Consider the following 23534-nt stretch of genomic DNA (forward strand, 5'->3'; position numbering starts at 1 on the left):
TACATGGCCCAATAGGTTTTTGCATGCGCAAACGGGTTTGCGAACCCGTTCGCGCATATTAAAACCGATCGTACATCTGGCCCTTAGTGTTTTATATTGAAGTAATAGGCTCTCTGTCAAATGTATTTAATTTGTTTTATGGCATCTTTCATACCAATGTAGAATGTCAGAGCACTTTACATCACACACATATAGAGACATTGAATCGTACATGTAAATCAGTGTGTATATAAAATGTTTAAAGAGTGCTTGGTCTGAAAAAGCACAAACTCATGATTCAGAAATTAACACAGTGGCTAGCATTGACTTTAGTATAAAAAATGTTTTTCAACCCAAATATTTCTTTTTGGCAGCATCAGGATAATTAATAACTGAGACAAAATATAAGTTACTAACTGGTACCATGCAGTTTGCAAGCAGCTCTTTGATGACAGTTTATAGGACCCTCTGCTAGATTACGATCACTTATGAAGTGCACAGTAACAAAAAAATCTCTGTGACAAAAGCAGTAACCACAAACCTAGGTACATACAATACTGCTTTTTAAGATGCATTTTATACGCTCTTTGCAGTAGGCACATTAACTCTCTGTACTACATTAGTTAAATCACAGCTGCCATTGAACAACATTCTCCTCATGCTCCAGCAGGTACATTAATCACTGGCATTCTCTTGACACATTTATTGTTGCTGGAAAGCTGCTAATTATACAAGAAAGCTTCTGTGCTTTTAAAACTGTTGCCTACGGACCCCTTTGGAAATGTGTCACGGACCCCTGAGGGTCCGCGGAGCACAGTTTGGGAAACACTGCTCTAGGAGGTATCAGTCCGTACAAACTTTTATTTGGTACTTGAATGATCATCCAGGATTTGGATTGTCAGATTTCAGTGGTGAAACAAAAAACCTTTGATATCAAAGATCGTTTGGCTGTTTTATAGGACATAAATGAAAAAAGGAAAAGTCTAAGTAACAAAAAGCTAAAGCCAACGACCACTGAAGAAAAACCACCTGTCCCAGCAAGACCTGTCTGGATTCCAAAGATTGGGGATCTGGTCAGAGAAAAGATCGTGGTGAAGAAGGAATTTGGTCCTTCTTACAGAAAAGCAGTACTTGTCTTAGCTGTCAGCAGAACAATATCAGTAGTACTACCGCCCCTTGCTGGTAAAAAGGAGAACCGAGTTGTATCAATCGACCTGGTGAAACCACAACCATGTGGCCAATAATAAATAGTAGGCCCAGTGGACTCCCAAGAAATAGCAGAAGACCAAATCTTGCTACAATACAAGAGGTTCAAACTGAGAGACTAATCACTTTTGATAAACCTTCAGTGAATAAAAAAAGACTATGCAACAAAGCCATGAAACTTGTGACTCTTGATACCCAAATCGCAACAGTTCGTCAAGAAACACCTGTCTACAAGATGTAGCCTCGGACTATACAAATGTAACAAAAGAAAATCCAAAGATCAATGGAAATCCGGAAGCAATTCCACCAATTGACAGAACTGCATCTGGCTACTTTATCAACTCTGATGACTTTTCCGATGATCCAAGTGAACATGGAGACAAGCCAGCAAAAAAAACTTTCAAAAAGAAAATCACCGAGCTCTTACATAAACTCAGAGTAACATATCTAACTTCACCATGGATTAAAATATGGATTGTGTTAGGTGTCCTTTTCCTCCTTCTGTGGCTCATCTTGGTTTTAAGTTTGGGTAGATTTATTGATGGAAAATATAGTACAATGGACACAGCAAGTCAGAACATCCACTTGGTCCTGAAACCACACAGATCCTCTCACATCGGAAAAAGAGAACTATCATCAGTGAACATCACAGCCATCCCTATACCTGGTGGTATAGCATGGGACAAAACTGACTATGAAATCTATGGCCCGGTTGAGCTCTTGAAATATCCACACCAATTTAAGATCTCCCTAAGTGACTTTGTATCACCTAGTACTTTCTCTGATGATTGGGACTTTGAAAATATTAATAATATGATGTCAGATTTAGAAATGTCAGCAAAATTTTCAGAACATGATTATTTACAGGGTTCCTCGAATTATGAGGAAATGTATTTTTCAATCACTTTGGGCATCACTATCTGCATAAATCTGCTAATCCTAGAAATGTTTTCAGTTATAATCAGTGGAAACATTGTCCAACTCCGCCAAAAGGCAGTTCGAAAACTTTTTATGAGAAATTTCCCTACTTCTCAGGGTTTAATTACACAAATCCAGAAACGTTTGATTACAAAATGTTAAATAAGACAGGAGTGAAAAACATGTTGACAAATACTAAACTGATTTATTCTGAAAAATTGTATGTAAAAATTACTACATTTGGTTTTGAATTTTGGAAAAACAACATTGAGACAAAAACCATCTGGGGTACAAAGGAGTGGCAGGTAGAAGGTCTAGAATCATTGTTTAGCGCCTGCATGATCCCAGAACAAATAATGTTCCTGAATGACACCATTCAACAAACAACCTGTCTTGGTCTAGCCAAGATAAAAGATTTAAACAACCCGTCTATACCAAAGCCTATGCCTGATAGAAACACCACTACAGATGAGGGGTTAGACGTGTCCTATATTTTAAAACAAAACAGAGCAATTCCTGATTAGAACAAATGGTTGATCTGGCCCACAGACAAAAATAACTGTCAAGATAGATTCCTGAACAAAATACAGGGGTTCAAACAGAACAGGCCAGACCCATGATATTCCCAGAGACAACATGCAGGGATAATTACAACATACAGTGTAGGAAAACTATACCCCGACTGGCTACAGAGATCCACACTTCCCGAGAGCAACACTTACCTTTACTTGAAGAAGGTGCTGACTTGCGAGATTTCATAATGGGACCTCGCAAACAGCGTCAAAAACGTTACATATACACCAGTATATACGCAGCTTACAATGTAGCTTGGAAAGTAACACAAATTCCAACTGCGGAAAAAAACGAGAAATTGATCGTATTAATTTGGAAAAATCACTTTCTGTAGTGGACAATGGGTTAACGACTCTGTCCTACAGAATTTATTCACTGGACAGCATTGTATCACCTGCTATTGATATAATAGAACAGGATATGCTACTGTTACAACATGGCCAGTCCCAATTGCGTTCTATTGTACAGCTAGGCTGGACGTTACAAAACCTCTGTTCAGGCCACGTGCCATGGCATCAAATCAACACAACGTCATTATTTTCTATCTTTAACCTTACTGATAGACAAATCTCGTTGGCACAAAAAGGAGCAGACTATACGGTGCTGAGCATTGAAAAACTAGAAAGATTACCATTGACAATGTCAGTAAGACCTGTCATTGAATGGATAATACATGGCACCATTACAATCCCGATAACAACTTTTCAGTTTCAATACTGCCAAAAGTATATACCAGCAGGCCTGTATGAAACGTGGGTAAAAAATACATCAAGTCAACCTGGAATTTACCTTATACCCATAAATGTTATAGTGAAGGGAAAAAAGAGGTATTTCTTAGTGGTAACAATTGTAAAAAATCACTAAGCGGTACACTTCTGTGTCAAGGTATTAACTTGCATGGAGCCTGCGAAGGTTCATCAAACAACCTTTCATGTCATCTGCACTGCACCCCTGCTACACAGATAGAGCCTTTTTTCAGACAACTTTCCAACGGTAGCTATGTTATAATATGTGACCACAGCTGTTGTGGCATGATGCCAGGAAAAGCCTATCTCGTGAGCCTTACTTCCAGGGTCATTTGTTGTATGCAAGTATTGTATCCAAACAGCAATCCAGACATGGAGGCCGCAATATGGCCTTCTGTGATTATCTCTTCTATTCGAATTGATACTTTAAGCAGAATGAAGTCTATGCTTTTACAAACAACTGTGCCTTTAACCACGTCCAAAGAGATGTATGACTTACAAGTTGCAAGGACAGCAGCAGAGATACATACCCTATTGTCTACAAATTGCCCCGTGCATTTCGTAGAAATGTTAAGCCAAATCTTAAACATGTCAGATACCAGTGGCATCGCACATGTATTTAAGACAATTTTTTCGGGACTGTTAGCACCCTTTGAAACAGTTCTGGGCATCTTCCCGAATTTTGTGCATTCTCTATTCGGTGGCCTGCCTCTTATTTTGGGACTCGTAGCAGGAATTTTATTTTTGCTTCTTCTGCTCCGATATGGCAAGCCAAGTCACAGGCAAAACTCAAGCTACGATGGAAGAAACGATCCTAGCAATACGATACCGAGAACATATCACTAAAGTCCTCGGATTGGCCCGGCTAAGAGATCTGAATACTACCTGGTTTCTTTCATTAAGACCAATCTGGCAAAATTGCATCTTACCTGTGCTTCGATGTCCTCTATGCGGAGAAGAATGCGTGTTAGACGTATGTCTTACACTACCATCAGCAGTACCAATGGATATCAATGCTTTGCTTTGTCCGGTAACGACTCATGCAACGTGTTGTCCCCAGCGGGTACCGATTCTGATGACGGCATTCGTTGAGGCTTCACCATTACGATTAGGTGGCGGTGAAGTACGAGATGAAAGCGGCACCACACAGGTACAACCTTCTGTGAATATTGCTGATCTGAACACCGATGATGGCAATGCATCGGATATCTGCACTATTTCTGATTTTTCAGCGTTGGCCCAACTTTCACCTACTGTTGTAGACAAATTCTTTGCTGGCCTAGCTGAGGTAATGTTCTCTCCTAACAACGAGAATAATATTTGAAATAGCGAGCACACAGCGTTCCCTGAACTCTGAATCCGTCCTTCAGTTTTGATAAACAGCACTGCTGAAAACATTTGGAACTTTTTTTCCCATGAAAGCGAAATTATTTTTCCTCAATTTCTAAAATATTTACATTTTTTTGGCACAAGGTCCTCTGCTTAAAGTAGAACTATTCTTAGAGAACAGAACTTCTATTCTTAGAGACTCTAGAGACAATAGTTTGAATCAGCCTCTAGCACATGTACAATCTTGTATAAATATGTGATGAAATGGTCTCGACCTTTTTTCTGTATTAAGAGCCATTTAATGAATGTAAATTTTCGTGATTTATTCAGTCAACATTCTAAATGAACGAAATTTAATTTGAATGATACCACTGCTTGAAAGCGTACAGTATAATACTCATTTTCGTGTATCTATACCATTTCAAATTCATTTGATGTATTTTGGGGTGGGCTGGAAAACACATGCATACCTATTTGTTTTTATACTGCTTAGTATTTAGTAATGATGGACGTTGTACGTGGAGTGGGTGTTGTGAACATATCTAGGACCCTAATTAAATATTCCCGAATTATGCCCTTATGTGGTTATAACAAATCATATCCTTATAAAGGCATAAGAATCATATCCATATTTAGTAATAGCCAATGCAGTCCAAATACAGCAAGGCTACTTCCTTAGACTCCTAGAAAGTACAACACGTTCTTTAAACAAACTAAACCTCCAGCAGCCTGGGAATTCCCCCTGCTTTTGTTTTGATTTGTCTTAGAACTCCAGCGAGTCCTGAAAGAACTGCCAGTTCTTAGTGACTGTTCTTATTGACGTCTTATGTCCAACCTTACGTCAAACACGGCACCTTCCAGGTATAAATATACCAGCATTTGACATAAGCAACACACAGTGGTTTGGAGCAGAGCGGCTATCTACTTACCCAAAGCCCAGCTGATGCGAGTGCCAAAGGAAGCCGTCCCTCCCATTTGACGCACTGAGAAAGACGCTGTAATTTCTCCTGCCCAGAAAATCCAGCTCCAGTGTTTCCAGTCACCCTTGCGTGTTACTGGGAGATCGAGTCCTGAGAACGAGATACAAGACCTCCATCATTCTAAAACCAAGGTACGGAGCTAATTAGATCCTTAGAGAATTTTTGATTCAGAATCTTGGCAAAACTAATTTAAAATCAAACTGCAACTCCCTTACTCCTTCCCACGTACTAGGCTTAGGTTAGGTACACTAGGGTAGGCGTAATTTAGAAGCACCAGTTGAGTATGTTTAGTCAACTTTTATCATTGTATGTAATTGTATATATTTTATCCGTTTTAAGTATCATATGGCTCAGAAACCATATCAATGCTTTTACAGTATCATTTCATAATACTCCTTTTACTGTACGCACTTTACTTTATGATAAGTATTGCAATTGTGGTAATTCACTTCTTTTGCATGAGAAAGAAGACTGCTCAATAAATAACACCTTTTATTGAAAACGCCCGTCTCTCTATTTCTCTGCACTCTGGTGAAACTAAGTATGCACGATTGACTGAGTGATGCGGCTGTGCTTTAAACAGATCTATAAAACTTCTCACATCGTTGGGGTCTCGAAAATTATGCACCTTATTATTCAACATAACTGTCAGTGATGCAGGGAATCTAATACTTGCTGTGGCACTGAGATCTCTTAGTCCTGAAATGAATTTGTCAAGCTCCCTTTGGCGATCGAGCGTAGTCCCAGATATATATGACCTAATACGATACGACCAATCTTTCTTTTTGTATGTGCTTCCTTTTAGTGCTCCTGAAAGTATCCTTTCCTTCAAAGTGTATGTTCTAAAGTTTACCAAAATCCTTCTGGCTGTCTTTCTGCCAGTGCGGGCGACAAATGGGTCTCGGTAGACTCTCTGTATATCTTCCTCTAATGAGGCTTGGTCAAGATCCCTGTTCTGCTCTAGAATGAGCATGACTACAAAAGCCTTTATATCACCCCCTTCTGAGCCCTCTGGAACATTTAGTATCCTAATGTTATTGCGTCTCGCATTATTTTCGAGGGCTTACATCTTATCTTACAGTTCTTGCTCATTCTTTTGTAGTTTGGTAATTCCCATCTGATTTACCACCACCTTTACTGCAAGCTGCCCATATGCATGTTCCTTGGCGCCTACTCGTTCCACTTAACCATTAATCTTCTCTTCCAGTGACTCACATTGCCCTTGAATTTTTTTTTTATTATCCTCGGAGGTAACAAACCTCTGTCTAATCTCGGATAGCATTGACAGCATTCGCTTCCCCAAGTCTTGTGGGTTCTCCTGTGTCGGCAATGATCCTGGTTTGCCAATCCTATCCGAGAGGACTAAAGGGGGTTGTAAAGAAGAGAAATGGTTTTGGGCGCTTTGGGCACTTTGGGCACTCCTAGAATAGATACCATCCACAACTGAGTCTGAAGCCTTTTCCAGACCAGTTAGTGGTTAGAAACAATTTTTTCTTGGAATTAGTGAAGTAATGTTCTCCTCGGAGCCCATTGTTGAGGCCAAATTCAAATTAATTTTCCCGCATAGTTACTGCTTTTGAGGTGGAGTGTTATCAAGATTTTCTGTTTCAGGGTTAATTTAAATATTGGATGCTAACTCCTGGGATTGTGCTTTAAAGTATGTGCGTAAAGAGCGCGTAATTTTTACTTTTTTAGACTTCCCTTTCACTTTTTCTTTTCCTTTTGTGCTTATTGTAGCTTTTTTAGGGGAATTACGCAACTGAGTCAAACCAATATTCCGTTCCAGCTCTATTTGTGCTTCTGCTGTAGGGACAGAGGTAAGAGGCTCATCCACACTGAGCTCTGTAAATGCTGTTGGAGAGATTACTTGGACTTTTGGTTTCACTCTTGAGCCAATTACACTTACTGTGAGGTCTTCCTCACCCCAAATTCCTCTGCTCCTTAATGTATAACTATTTATGGGTCGTTCTTTAAAAGCCTTAGTTTTTATTCTCTCCTGTAATTTATCCTGTAATTTGTCCTCACTTTTACCTTTTCTCCCCTTCTTTCCTGGAATTTTCCTGGGAATCTCAGCCTCCCTTCCTGCTACACACTCTTTCGAATCTCCCTGCCCTTGCTCCTTACCGGGGTCAAAGGTCTCTGCTCCCCATTCCCATCCTCAGTCTCACCAGGCCTCTGAACTCCTAATTCCACAGGTGAAGCCAGTTGAATGAAAACCCCTTCCTTCGCCTCTCCAAGGAAAGCTGCTTGTACTGCCAAAAACGTGCAGGGTGCTCCCTTAACTGAGACCCCCCAAAGCGGGAGTTCGACTCTCGCCACTGCAGAACGGCTCCTTCTGAGCCGCTTGGCCGTCTCAGTCCAGACGCCACCCAGCGCCGCCGTAACGTGCTGCATTTCCGGGGTCTTCCGTGCTGAGAGGACGCCCCGTAACAAGCAGCTTGAGGTAGGACACAAAAAGATGCTGATGCGCCACAAAGTCGAAGCCCCCAGGAGACTCGGAGACCTCAAAACTCAAACCCCGCTACGCCCGCTAGCAAGCAACAGCTCCTACTGCAACCACCCGTCCATCAGGTAAGCAGAGCTCACAACCGCTTAGAATCAGCGGCCGCCATGTTCCCCATGAAAGTACCTCGGGGGTGGTGTTTTAAGGTTTAGAGTAGTGCAGTGGTGTTTGGTTAATGTAGCGGATTGTGCTGGGGGTCGTGTTTTAGGATTTAGAGTGGTGCAGTGATGTTTCTGTACTGTTCGGAGGTTTGTGTTGGGAATAGTGTTAGGGTTTATAGTAGTGCAGTAGTGCATTGGTGCTTGTGTAGTGTAGGAGGTTATGCTGGGAGTAGAGTTTTAGGATTTAGGGTAGCACAGTGGTGTTTGTGTAGTGTAGGATGCCATGCTGGGCGTAGTATTTTAGGATAGTGCAGTGGTGTAGGAGGTCATGCTCAGAGTAGTTTTAGTATTTAAGCTAGCGCAGTGGTGTTTGGGTAGTGTAGAGGGTCATGCCGACGGACTGACTCACAGACTTCGAAGCCGATGGACTGGCTCCTAAAGGCACAGCCGCGACCTGGTGATGTGGGGAGAGGCAGCTTGAAAGGGGTATCTCACACAGAGACACATGCAGAATATTTTCAGTGTGAACTCGCACAGGTAGAACTACGGACCCGATGGCTCGTAGAGAGAGAGCTGCAAGCTCCAAGACTGAGTCACAAAATGTCTGACAGCTTGCAGACCCAGAGCTGCGAGCCGACACTCTGGCTTCTAAAACCATAACGGTGAACTGGTGATGTGGGGAGAGGAACAGTGAAGGGGGTATCTCGTGGCGACAGAGCTGGGGTATATTTTCAGTGTTGCCTCGCAAAGGTAGAACAACAGACCCAATGGCTTGTAGAAGAAAAGATGCGAGTTGACAGACTAAATCACAAAATGCCTGCCAACACTTCCAAATTTCAACAGTTCACACCAAATCAGCTAATCAGATGTCAGAATTCTCAAATATTGATATCTGTAAAATTTGATATTTCTCAAAATCTACTGAACAGATTTACACCATTTAAACAAAAGTAGCCCCAGCGAGCCCCAGCTATTATTTTTTAAGAAATGCCCCTGGAACCTTGCCCACCTAGAGGCCTCATTAAAATAAAACGCGGGAACCCACAACCCCAGCGCAAATTGCATCAAATTATAATTTTTTTAATGCTTTTTTTGGCCCTGGGTTGCCTTCTGGGACACCTCTGAACAGGCCTGGAGGGTCACGGTGTTTCTACCCTGCCCTCTTCTCTTGTTTTATATCTTTGTTCCCGAAGATTTGTCAAACTACGCCAAAGTTATTAGCAAATCAAAAAATGCTTTTCCTATGGAAACTAGGTTCTAACTATAACTACCTACTGGCGACCTCCAGTAGGTAATATATATATATAACAGGACTCCTACATCCCAACAATGGGTGCCTACCAGCACAATGTTTCTGCTGTGCTGGCAAACAAGTGCTTTCCTGCCCTGATTGTAGGCCAGAGTTGGGGCTGGGTAGTGGGGCAGAGGAGGGTCCAGATCACCAACGGGATGTTGGGGAGCACGAGCGAGAACAACAATTCCGGCTTACTTATTTCTAAAGTTGTGCTCTGTCGTTAGTGATGTGTTGATTTTTAATTAAATAGTGATAATATTCTTTTTATGCATTAGTCCTTTTCCCATCTATTTTAAAGATGTATAAAAAGAATTGTGAAGCTTTCCAGACACTCACCCTCAGTCACAGATCTGGGTTGCTTCATCATTGTTCTTCAGCTCACTTCACCACCCCAGTTAAAACCCAGACATATGCAAATCAGTCTTCACCCTGTTCCACATGGGAAACGTCCGGCCAGAACTGCCAAGCCAGGTCTTTCCTGGACTGGAAACAATAGACAAGGAGCTAGCAAGGAGAAGTGCTTAATAGGAAAGATGGGAAATAAGGACACAGATGGCAGAAAGCAAGTAGCAAACATACAAGGAAACTAGACGCAAGATAGTAGAACAGAAAGACAGCATCGACGGACTGAAACAGAGGTAATGGAAGAAAAGCAGGAACTGGGACATAGGAAATACTGGAGAGCAGGTTCAATGGTGCATTAAATAATACTTGTTAAGGAATCGAAGAAATAAGGAATAGTTAAGGATCAGTAGTAAAGGTAGCACTATAGGTGATTACTAGTTGAAAATTAAGGGCAGCTACTGCTCAGGAACAGGAATCAAGTAATTACCGGAGGTAGTGCTACTTCAGGAGCAAGGATAGGAATAGCTCAGGAATCAAGAGAGCTCTGCATGCAGTCCCAATCAGGAACAAGGAATAGCTGTAAATCAAGAGCAAGAACAAGGAACAAATATAGCTCAGGAAACAATGAATATCAAAAGATCAGGAAAGAAGGTTATCAAACGCTCAGGCAACAGGGATCTGTCTCACCAGAACACAGCTACAATGACCAACACTGGACTGAAGAGAGCTGGGGATTTAAAGAGCTCACTGTAATCATGTGCATCAGGTGTGAGCAGCCTGCCAGCAGCCAACCACAGAGGAGCTGAATTTACCCATCCTTAGCCTGCAGGGGTGGAGACAAACCAGTGAGCAGGGGATTAAAGGTAATGGACTTTCCAGCATGAACAGACTGGCTATAAGAAAACTCGAAATTCCCAATATGTGACCCCCTGGTGGTGGGCAAAAGACCCCAGGGAGCAAACCGTGACACAAGACAGAGTGCACAGCAGTAGGATGGAAGTTACCTGGCTTCCATTGGACATGTTCCTTATGGCACTGATAGAGCGCAGGCTCACCTGCTCAACATACTCACCTGGGCCCATATGTTTATATATACATTAAACAGGTAAACCTACACTCAAATCAATTGGGGTTTTACCGTTTGGATTTTTACCATTTAGTTTACCAATCCAAGTCACCGATACCCATAGTGCTAAAGGATCAAGGGAGTTAGAGAGAAAATAGGTAGCAATAATAACATTTTGCATTTAATAAATAACCACAAACTCGGGAAAGGTTTCAAATCTGTATCTAACTAAAATCTTTGAAAACTTATAAACATGAAAATTCAAATTAATTTCTTATTATTTTTAGACTAATGCATATTTAAAAATATAAATATTTCAGAATAATTAGGAGAGAAAGAGGCAGATGTATCAAGATTCCATTTAGCGAATCCTAAATAGCGATTTTTTGCGAATCGCTATTTAGAATTTGTTAAATGGAATGTATGTACAAATTAGCTATTTTTTAGCGATCCCTTATTATTCCATATTTGCGAATTCACATTTTGCGAATTCGCAAATAACTAATAATTTCCAATGCATTCCTATGGGCCAGGAGGCCCAAAGGTATGATTTTGAAGTAATTCTCAAATTGCGAATTCGCAATTTGCTAATCGCAATTTGAGAATTATTTCAAGGGTGCAGGGGTGTCTCAAAGACACCCTGCTGCACCCCTGAAATGTCCATGTGTGTGCATATGGCACACATACATGCCCTATGGGCATGTGTGTGCGTCACATGCCACCTTAACAAATTACAATTTGTGCTTTTTTAAAAGAATTCGCAAATTACCATCAACAACAAGTTGGTGGCAATTTGCGATTTCTTAAACAAAATTCGCAAATTGAAATTGCTACATACATAGCATTTAAGGAATCGCAAAAATTGCAATTCCTTAAATGCTATGGCAAAATAAGAAATCGCATTTTTTTGCGATTCCTTAAATTGCGATTTTTTCTTGCATTCCAAAACATGCAAAAAGGCGGTTTGGGATTCGCAAAGGCCGAAATTCTGCGAATTTCGGCCTTTGCGAGTCGCAAAAGGCTTGATACATCTGCCCCTAAATGTTGTTAAGCAGTTAAACAGAGGTTGGGTAGGAGAAAAAGGGAAAACAGTACAATGACAAACCCACACTTATAGTTACCTATAACGATGTAATGACCAACCCTGGTCATAGGCTGAGTCAAAGAATATGGATCCCAAAGTATAAGTGCCAGCAGGAAAGAACAGGTACAAGCCAGAATCAGGACAGGTTATGGACCAAATTGGATCTGGATAGGGCCACCACAGGCTAAGACCAGCACCACAGTTAAAGTTCAAAACACCAGGGTTGTAAACTCTCTCTGCAGCTAACAGTCGAACCCCGATTGGGTCGTCGATCACCTCCCCAGAACCCCGAATGGGTTATTGAATCTTCTGCCAGAGTGCTCCGCCAGCAACTGTGCTCCCGATCACCTATTGAGTGCGTTGGGTCAGTGACAGGTCAGCTATTCAGACAAGTCGGACAATTTAACTAACTAAGCCTACCCTAGTAATACTATTTTTCAGGTCAGTGTACCACCCCCAAATGTTTCAAATGTGTGAATCCCACAATTTTATTGGACAAAGAATGAGGAGTAGCCATCACACCATACTTTTCTAGAAGCAAGTTGTCAATCATGTATTCAAGGTGTTCCCTCCCATAACTGTATCTACCAATGTTCTTTATTCCTCCCGGTAGTGAAATGTATCAATAGTCATTTTAAAGCAATTTAATCAATTCAGCTTCCTCTGGCAAGGCAAGGAGTTCACTCTTCTCCTCCTTCCATGTCTGTCTTGGCCATGATTCAAGGCTACAGCTTCTGTGGCTTCAGGACATTTGTCGCACAGGCGCAGTTTCTCCAAAGATGGAGTTCAGCAAAGCATTTAGGCACGTAATTTTGGTAACATGTAAAAATAGAAAAGAAACAGTTTTAGAAACACAGAATAAATTAATGCACTGTATACCACTTCTTTATACTCAATTTCCATTATTTTATTTTATATTATTGCATTAAATATTAAGCGAAAACAAACTGCTTAGCAAACCAGCGATGCAAGCTTCTTGCACATTAGGACACATAACAGCCATCTTAGTTCTATTGCGCAGTAGCAAAGGTTTTCCTACCAAGCATGTCACGTGGGCATGACAGACGCATGCGCAGTAGAAAATCCTGCGTAGCAGCAGCCATTTTAGTGCAAGCGGATTATAGTTAGTAAAAGCACATTGGCAAGTTTCCCCTAGATGCCTAATATGTTGTGTAATGCATTAATAATAAGACAAAACATGTTAGTACATTATTATTATTATCGAGAGAGTTAAGTACGAGCAAGTCACGTTACGTGTGAAACCTTGCTCCATCAATCCATTCTTTGATGATATTTTATATTATTACTAATTAATGAAACAGATGCCAACTTTTACACTTCACCCATCTCAATTTCTTCAAACTTTCTGTTAATATTCTTTTCATTCTTCATATGGAGGTATTTCACCTTTTCGTACAAATATCTATTATATTCTTCTAATTCTATTTCATTGATATTTCGTTTCTTTCCCAATTTATTTATTGCAAATGTCTTTTTATGTTTACGACATCTACAACAAATTATTATCCCTAAAATCATTAAGGCTATTCCCACCATTGGCATCAGTATTTTACCTGCAAAACTTTTCCCTACATTAGAAAGCCAACTACCTATAGAGAAAAGACCATCTGTTAGTCTTTTCTATTCACTATCAACCTCCAGTGGTTTAATTTATTTTTCTAAATATGTAATATTCCTAACATACCCTTTCAGTTCTACACTTTTGTCAGGTATGTAAGTACAACAATGTTGCGCTTTCAGCATTATGCAGACTCCGCCCTCTTTTACCAACAATGTATCAAGAGCAGTCGATTTTGTAAAACCATTGATCTTACCGCAACTAAATCTGTATTAATCATTAAGAAACCTCCAGCAGTGTCTCTTGATAAACGATCTACTACTGTTGATAATTTGCAAATTCTTTGAGTATTTAAAACCACTCCCACTGAAGATATCAATGCACTAAATATGTCGCCTACAATTTTTGCTATACTACCTCTTTTACTACGTATTAGTCCATTAGTGTCTTCATTACTTCCAGTGATTCTATTTATATAGCATACTTTTGGGAATACTATTCCAAAATAGCAACTCCCATACCAATGATCAGGTAATTTGTAATATGCTTTGTTTCCACAGACATATTACATTCCAGGAAACACCGGTTCAGTTCCATCTTCGAAACGCCAACCCCCAATTATTTTATAATTGTGTTCACATTCACTGGAACCAATGAATATACTGTTATAATAACTTGTTTTCTCCCTGTGGAGACAGAGTTTCCCTTTCTTTTCAAAGTCCAGCAACATAGCAGCATGAGTTTTGCCACTCAAGGAATCTTTTGTTTCTGTTCTGTAGCTTTTCTTTGAAAATACTCTCTCTTTGCTCAATTAAATTCAAAAATATTTTCTCTGCTTAATGTAAAATGCATGTTAAATTATTCTTGTGTGCTTCAGCTATATCTATTGTACCTATTGTTAGAAAATATTCTCCCATATAACGAGCTATGTTACCTTTACTATGTACGGGATTCAGGTTACTATGAATAGGAAGTTCAGAGAAAATCTCATCTAAATTAGAATAATAATATTGTATGGGTCCTCTCTTGTAAAATAAGCTAGCTAAAATACTACATGAAATACCATAAGTCAGGGGCAAATGATGGTAAGTGATGCCTTCCGAAACAGACAATGGTAGTTCCATACATGCATAGCAATCGCTTATTTCCATTGCCTCTACATAGTTTACTAATACATTTGCAAATACATTCGAATGTTTTCTATTTCTAACTTTATCGTAAGGCAATCCTTCCTCATCTGATGCTTCTACTTCTAATCTTTGCTGCCTAACTTTTAAGCATGGGCGTAAAATCCGTTTAGTTCGCGAAACTTGCGGATTTTTGGCAAATTCGCTGTCCGCGAATCGCACAAATTTGCGAAAAATCAGCAAATTCGCAAGCTGCAGATTTTTTTGCTTGATCGCGTTTGAAAAAGACAATATCGCGCGCGCTGCGTTGACTTACTGTGATTCTGAGTTCGCCGAGTTGTTTTTCCTCCCGGCTTGCGTGTGCTGCGCCATTTTGGATCTAGCTGCGTGATTGCGCGAGAGTTTTTCGACTACGATTACGTCATCGCGGCCCTCCATCTTGCACAGCGAGAGTTTGACAACGTGAGTACGTCATAAGGGCCCGTGATCAGGCATTGCGGGAGTAAACAATGCCGAACAAGTAGATGCAGCGCGCAGCTGACTTCCGGCGGGAGATTTAAACAGCTTGCTTTCCCGAAATTGCAAAAATTGCAATTCTGCACAAGAAATCCACCTCAGGCAGCATAAACCTTCTGAAAATTTGACATTTGGCTGCACTTTTTGGTGCAAGTAGTCTATTTTTGGGGGGGTTGTGGGAGGAAGGTAGTGCCCCAGAGTCTCCAACTTCCTGTTCCTGTCCAGCAGGCTCCTCCGAGTGCTTTGTCCATGTCCTGGTCACTTTTGATTTAGATCTGGAGCTGGAAGGATTACTTTTTATGGCTGCTGCTGGATATTTGTATTTGAGGACTTTTTGTTTGGATCACTTTTGGATTACTTTTGGATTTGAGATTTTACAAGTAAGTTGGTGTTGTTTACTTGGGGCATGGCAGTTGCTGCAACTACAATTGTTAAACTTTTTCACAACTTAAAAAAATATATTGTGGGTAGCCACAGTATGCAGTAGGCCCAGGGTTAGTCATGGGTGCATGATACAACTGTTTCTGTGAGTTTTGTTGAACTTAAATATCATTTATGTCATGGAATTGAATAGTTCACTGTTATGTGGAATTTTGTTTTAATTTTGGGGTGCGTGTAAATCCACACTACCCAGTAGGCCCGGTTTAGTGAGTGGTGTATGGACCAAGTCTTTATGTGGGGTGTCTTGAATTTAAACATCATTGAGGGCATGGATGGCATTGCATTGTGGTGATTTTTGTGTGTTTTTCGACTTTGTGGGGTGTTGTTGGGGCCTGGCCATGTGGGTGGGGGCCATTTTGAGGCCTGGTCCAGGCAGTGCCTGGACATGTGACTGGGGGTCAAGGGGCCATTGTGAAGCCAGGCAGTGTGCTCAGGCCTGCACCCAGTTTGCCTTGCTTTCTTCCATTAGGCCCAGGGGTAGTGAGTGGTGCATGGACCAAGCCTTTCTGTGGAGTGTCTTGAATTTAAACATCATTGAGGGCATGGATGGCATTGGATTGTGGTGATCTTTGTGTGTTTTTCGACTTTTTGGGGTGGTGTTAGTGGCTGGCCATGTGGGTGGGGGCCATTTTGAGGCCTGGTCCAGACAGGGAATGGACATGTGGCTGGGGGTCAAGGGGCCATTTTGAAGCCAGGCAGTGTGCTCAGTCCTGCACCCAGTTTGCCTTGATTTCTTCCATTAGGGCCAGGGGTAGTGAGTGTTGCACTGACCAAGTCTTTCTGTGGGGTGTCTTGAATTTAGACATCATCGAGGGCATGGATGGCATTCGATTGTGGTGATTTTTGTGTGTTTTTCAACTTTTTGGGGTGGTGTTGGTGCCTAGCCATGCGGGAGGGGGCCATTTTGAGGCCTGGTCCAGGCAGCGGCTGGACATGTGGCTGGGGTCAATGGGCCATTTTGAAGCCAGTCAGTGTGCTCAGGCCTGCACCCAGTTTGCCTTCCTTTGTTCCATTAGGGCCAGGGGTAGTGAGTGGTGCATGGACCAAGTCTTTCTGTGGGGTGTCTTGAATTTAAACATCATTGAGGGCATGGATGGCATTGCATTATGGTGATTTTTGTGTATTTTTTTACTTTTTGGTGTGGTATTGGGGCCTGGCCATGTGGGTGGGGTGTCTTGAAGTCAAACATCATTGAGGGCATGGATGGTGTTAGACCTGGCACCTTGGCGTGAGTCTCCCTTCCACTTTTTGCTGATGTGCCTCAGATGTTTTTGCTGGTGTTCGATGCTCAGGGCACCGCGCCACTGCCAATCCGGGCCGCAGTGCAAGTGCTCCCTATATAAAGTGTATCCATAATTAATTTCCATGATTGGCTTATTGGTTTACTGTCAGTCCCCAGTAACGTGTACCAGGAGTGCCCGGGCTTGTAGATACAAATGCCACTGGTGGGCCTGCAGCGCTGGTTGCGCCACCCACCGAAGCGGCCCCGTAAAAGATGTCTTGGGTCCGCCATTGCAGGCCCTGCGTACAGTCTGGTACTGTCTCGCTGACTGTGCAAATGCCCACACTTGCCAGTCCCTAAACCTTCCCTAACTTTCATATCAGTCACTCCGATGGTCGGCTTACGGGCCGGGTGCATTGTAAGTGTAAGTTAGAACAAGCCTGATGTGTGTGGCATGTCCTAGTAGTGTATTACCGCCTTTTTCGTTCTTCACTATTGAAGGGCTGCCTGTTCTCTTAGACCAAGGTGAGCGGCTGGAACTATTACACGCTATAGTCCCGGCCGGCTCAGGGAACACGGTGGCATGTCAAGTTTGGTATGCCTGAACTCAGAATAATAAAATACTTCCTTTAGCAAGGTTTATATTAATATCCTGTGTTTAAAAATGCTACTTTTAGAAAGTAAGCATTTGCTCGCTTGACTATTTCAGCCCGCCTCTGCCAGGATGTGTATCTGTTGTCTGGGTTTGTGTGAGTGACAGGGTTGGGGAATTCCCGGGAACAGTCGGGGTTACCAGGTGGTGAATAGAGAGATTACACCAGGATGGGTGGGCGGAGTAGTCCTTGACTCTGAATAGGGTTGTGCTCCAACCACAATGCTTGCTCCACCTCCTGCATCTGATGTCCCTGCCCTGCACCCTGAAAGAAGACGGCAGCATCCTGTCAACAGAGTACTCCAAAGCCGGGTTGAACCAGGCTCATGCCCCTGGCCTGCCAAGACAAAAGAAACCGAGTATATGTCAATGTCAATGGTATTTATAGAGCGCAAACAATCATCCCGAATGGGATATCACGGCGCTGTCCTGACAGTAGTGAGTAGTTAACAGATAGCAGAGTAAGGATTGCATTTAGTCAGATTTTGGAAAGAGAAATGTTTTTAATTGCTTCCTGAAGGACAAATAACATTCTGTTAGTCTGAGTTCCTACGGCAGCTTGTTCCAGTGGTTGAATTGAATTGAATTGAAAAATAATTTATCATGCGCAGAACAATAACCCGCAGGTATCAAGGCGCCTAACAGAAGATCAGAGGAAGATCAGGAAAACTTAGGACCTTAGACATAGGCTTGCTTAAAGAGAAGGGTTTTTAAAGCAGTGCGGAAGTTCTGAAGGGATGGGAGAGATCTCAAGTCCAAAGGGAGTTCGTTCCACCATTTAGGAGCAAGGGTGGAGAAGGCTCTGCCTCCCCACTTGGCTCTTCGTACACGGGGGGCTGTCAGAAGCAGTTTACCAGAGGAGCGCAAGTTCCTTCGGGGGGCATAGAGGGAGATGATGGATCCTATTCCAGTGTCACTCTTTTTAGCGATGGCTCTATAGGTCATACAAAGGACCTTGAAGCGGATTCGATGTTCCATCGGCAGCCAGTGCAGTGATTTCCTGGCTGCAGTGGCCGAAGAGCGTCTGGGTAAATCCAGGACAAATCTAGCTATGGCGTTTTGGACTACCTGTAAGCGCTGCAGCTGACCTTTTCTAAGTCCCGCATACAGCGCATTACAATAGTCCAGGCGCGAGCCGATAAGCGCCACAGCTATTTGTTTTCTTGCCTGGAGAGAGAGATATTTCCTGACCCTGCGCAGAGTGTGGATCAGGCCCCAACAGGTGGAAACAGTTCTGCTCACCTGATTGCCTAAGTCGAGGGCGGGATCTATTAACACCCCGAGATTTTTAGCAGAGGATGTGGGGGAAGGGCAAGTTCCAAGGGAGTCAGGCCACCACTTGGCTGACCAGATGTTTTCTTTCCCCCCAAACACCATCACCTCTGTCTTCTCCCCATTCAGTTTCAGAGAGTTCCGGATCATCCATTGACCAACCGCCTCCATGCAAGATCTAAACTTGGAGGCGATTAGGTCATCTGAACGGGGAAGAGAGACGAGGATTTGAGTGTCGTCTGCGTACGAGACTACCTCCATCCCAAATGATCTTATTAGTTTGGCTAGTGGGGTAACATAGATATTAAAGAGGGTCGGGCTAAGTGCCGACCCTTGAGGAACCCCACATAGCAAAGGATGGGATGGAGATAGAAACTCCCCAAGCTTGACTCTTTGTTCCCTCCCCGTGAGGAAGGAGGTCAAGAGATCTAGAGCTGCGTTCTTCACCCCTACCTCCCTCAGCTGAGATGTAAGAACTGAGGGGGAGAGGGTGTCGAAAGCCGCAGTTAGATCTAGCAGGACAAGGAGAGAGGTCTGGCCCTCATCTACTGAAGTGCGGATCTTGTCAAGCACGATGGTGAGGGCTGACTCGGTGCTAAATTCTTTCCTGAATCCATGCTGGGAGGAGTCAAAGCATCCCGAACTTTCGACAAAGGCAGCAAGATGCTTGTTAAGATGAGTTTCAAGCATCTTAGCAGGAGCAGGGAACAGGGAAATAGGCCGGAAGTTTTTTAGGACCCCCGGATCCAAAGAGGCCTTTTTCAGAAGGGGTTTCACTACCGCCTTCTTCCACTGTGCAGGGAAAACGCCATCTCTAATAGCTAGATTTGTTATCTCTAGCAGCGGTGGTAAAAGGGTCTCCCTACACAGTTTGATGACCTTCAGTGGGCAGGTATCCAAAGATGAACCAGACTTAGTCTTGGCTAGCAAAAGTTCAAGGTCTTGCAAGGCCAGCGGGGGAAAGGTGTCCAGAGTGCAAGAAGGGGAGAGTTCATTGATGGTCGGACTCGTCTCTACGCTAGGCATAGATGCACTAAGGACGACTCTTTGTTCCTCAAGGGCTAGGTGAATGTTCTGTATTTTAGAATGGAAAAAGGAGGCGATCTTATTACAGAGATCCTGCGAAGGGATGACAGGGTCAGGGACTTGCAATCTGACCAGGGAGTCTACAGTTTTAAAAAGTTCCTTCGGGGAGGAGAGCGAGGAAGTCGCGGTCACAAAGTATTCTTGTTTGGCCTGCAAGATTTCAGCCTTGTATTTTTTAACAAGAAGTCGATGAGCTTCCTTGTTTTTGAAGTCCCAACTAGCGTGCCATAGCCTCTCCTTTCTCCTCACTTCTTGCCTAAGAAGCCTAAGAGATTCGGAGTACCAGGGGGCGGACGGTCTCTTTCTAGCGCGGCGTCGGGATTGTTCTGGGGCTAGTTGATTCAGGGCCTCGGTAGTGACCTGTTCGAAGTGAGCAACTGCGGTCTGTACGCTATGTAGGCCAGTGGTAGCAAGGCTTGCAGCCCAGGGCACAAAGGAGTTGCTATTGATATTCCTGAAATTTCGAGTGGTCCCGATAACATGATTCCCCAATTTACGGGAGTTCACCCGTTGGTGATTAAGAAGGAAATGGACCGCCAAATGGTCGGACCAGGAGAGATGGATCGTATCCTTAATAATCAAGCGGGGGTCATTGGAAAAGATGCCATCCAAGGTGTGTCCTGCACGGTGAGTGGCTCCGGTGACACGTTGCGTAAGCCCACAAGATTCAAGGGCCTCAGTGAGACAGGAGGTGTCAGAGAGGTCATGCCGCTCTAGGTGGTAGTTAAAGTCACCCATGATGGAAAAATTATCTTGGCCAAAATGAGGTTCAAGAGATTGAAGAAGAGGGTGCGTAAAGTGGGTTCTCGAGCCAGGGGGACGGTAAATTAAGATACCGTTAAAAAAGGGACGTTGCTCTTCCTTTATAGAAAAATAAAGAGCTTGGAAACTATCAGGGAAATCACTCAGGGGTACAGTGTGGCATTGAAGGTGATCTTTGTAAAGGATCGCTAACCCCCCTCCAACTCGTCCCTGTCTATCAAGTCTGGCCAGACAGTAGCCATCCGGGACAGCCTCTATTAGATCAGGGTCGGAGGAGTCCTTAGCCCAAGTTTCGGTCACAAACACTAGGGTGGGCGTTCTGTCCAGTACCATCTCCTTAAACATAACCTTGTTCTTAATAAGGGAGCGGGCGTTGACCAAGATGCCCTCTACTTCTACTATACTAGAAGTAGATGTGATAGGATGTTCAGAGGTAGGGTAGATGGAAACAGGGTTGGGGGGTCCTGACGAGAAATAGCAGCCACAAGAGAGTGGGAGCGAGAGATCATCAGGTTCATAGGTATGAGAACAGTGTTTTTTACAAGGTTTAAGGGCCAACATATCGCGCAGAGAATAGCTACAAGAAGGGGATGACATTTTATCAGAGTCCAGGGCCCAGCCGTCCAGCCCATCCTCAGCGCGGACGGGCGCAGACAGGCTGGACTCTGGCGTGACTCCGGCGGGCATCCGGCGCATCCGCTGCCACGTCCGCTGCGCGGAGCCACAGGGTACTCTTTTATAGTGACTAGAGCGCGAGGGCGCGCCTACACCCAAGATGGCCGCTAAACAGCCCTCGCCTCTCCGGGACCAGCTCTCAGCGTCAACACTCAGCTGAGAGCGGCCCAGGAGGTAGAGGAGGTGGGGAACAAAGATCCTGAATGAAATCCGCTTTTTTAAAATCAAGCGCGAGTAAAATGCACGCGTCACTCGGGACGCGATTAAAATGAGCGTTGCCCTCTGCAAATGTATCTGAGACAGAGTAAATAAAGAATAGAGGAGAAGAACCTTCTTTTGGCGCCAGGTGGGAGAACGCCCGTCCACCCATCCTAGCTGTTTTCACACGAGTGTTGCTTGCTCTAGCAGCCGTACAGGAACGCAGGTTCCTCGTGGGAGCACAGAATCTGATTTTATTTTTTAGGATGCGAGGGTCCGTGTTGTGCAATGCTTTGTGAGTTATGCACATTACCTTGAAGATAGCTCTCTGTCTCATTGGTAGCCAGTGAAGCTCACGCAGGCAGCTTTTGGCTGGGTCGTACTTTCTTTTATTGCAAATTGCCTTTGCCGCAGCGTTCTGTACGACTTGTAGTTTCGCGAACAGATAGTCCGCCATTCCCACAAACAGGGAAATTTCCGTAATCCAACCTGCTCATTAATAAAGACTGGACCAATATCTTCCTACACTCAGTAGGGATCCATGGATAAAGGTAGGAGCCCTGCTCCTAAGAAATTAGATCCAGTTTTGACCACGACAAACCTCTGCCTGACTAGAAGGACCAAGAGAAGCTGAGGAGAAAGAAACCTGCAGTGGTGCCTTGCTGAGGACGGAGAGGAAAAGACCAGAAAGGACTTTGAAGACTTGTGCCTGAAACTAACTCCAAGGGCTTGATCACAAGCTTGCCCCCTGAACGGAACAACAGGACCATTGGGTTCTATTCTGCCTGTGCCCGTTTGCTGTTGGGCCTTTAGTTCTTATTCCCTCGCCGGAGTTGTGACTCTGGTGCCTTCTCCCTCCAAAGTCGTGACAGCTCGGAGCCTGGCCGCCCCGCCGCAGAGAGCCCCGCTCAAGCTTGAGTTGCTCTGCGCTTCAGTTCCGGGCCGCCCGCTCTCCTGTCACCTCGCCTGCTACGGAGCATGCTGTGCGCCTCTCATCTTCTCCCAATGGAATCTGCACGGAGCGCATCTGATAGCATCGGACGGTCCATACGTCGTAACGTACCCGACTGTCTCGCTTTGCCCTCCTGCATACCAAGGCCGTGCAGCACCTCAAGAAGGCCTTCCGTACTGTGGTACCGAAGGCCCGGTGCTGCACCCGTCTGCCTGAGAACGCGACACCCCACACAGATCCACAGGTACGAACTGGTGTGCTAAGAAGTAGTACGCCCCGGAGGCCTGAACGGCGCCTCGCCCCGTGAGTTGCATCAGATCCCGGATCGCCACAACCCTCCACACTGTCCCGCTCACCCGCCTCGCACCTCGAGGGGGCCCGAGCCGGATAGATCCTTTGGAGAACAGTTGGCCTTGTCCAGGGTCCGCCCTCACCAGTAGCTGCGCCTGAAACGCCTCGGACACTCATCGCAAGGTACATTGAAACTTTATCCCGAGTTCGCATCGGATCCAGGGTCCGCAACGTTTGTTTTCCCTGTCATCGTACCTTGCTAACCAAGAACACTTAAGAACAATAACCTATTCAAATCGGGTGGCCTTCATTCGCTAAACGTTATATGGTCTTGTGATAATTTTGCATATATTTTTACATAAAGTCTACGTACTTTTGATACAATCCTACGACTGGTGTCCGTTTGTGGTGGGTCAGTGGGTTTCCTGTATGTGATCATAAATGCTTAACTAACTATCGCCCTGAAGATTAGCCTTGTCTGCTCACGCCACACTACCTAGAGGGTGAGCAAGGGTTATTTCTAAAGGAGTAGTTCTCTTACCCTGACTAGAGGAGAGGGTCCCTGTTTGCCACAAGTGCATACCTGTGCCAACCAGAGACCCCCGATTCTAACAGATGGCATTGCATTGTGGTGATT

This window comes from Lissotriton vulgaris, chromosome 4_1 (assembly GCF_964263255.1).
Source record: "Lissotriton vulgaris chromosome 4_1, aLisVul1.2, whole genome shotgun sequence".
Classification (NCBI taxonomy): domain Eukaryota; kingdom Metazoa; phylum Chordata; class Amphibia; order Caudata; family Salamandridae; genus Lissotriton; species Lissotriton vulgaris.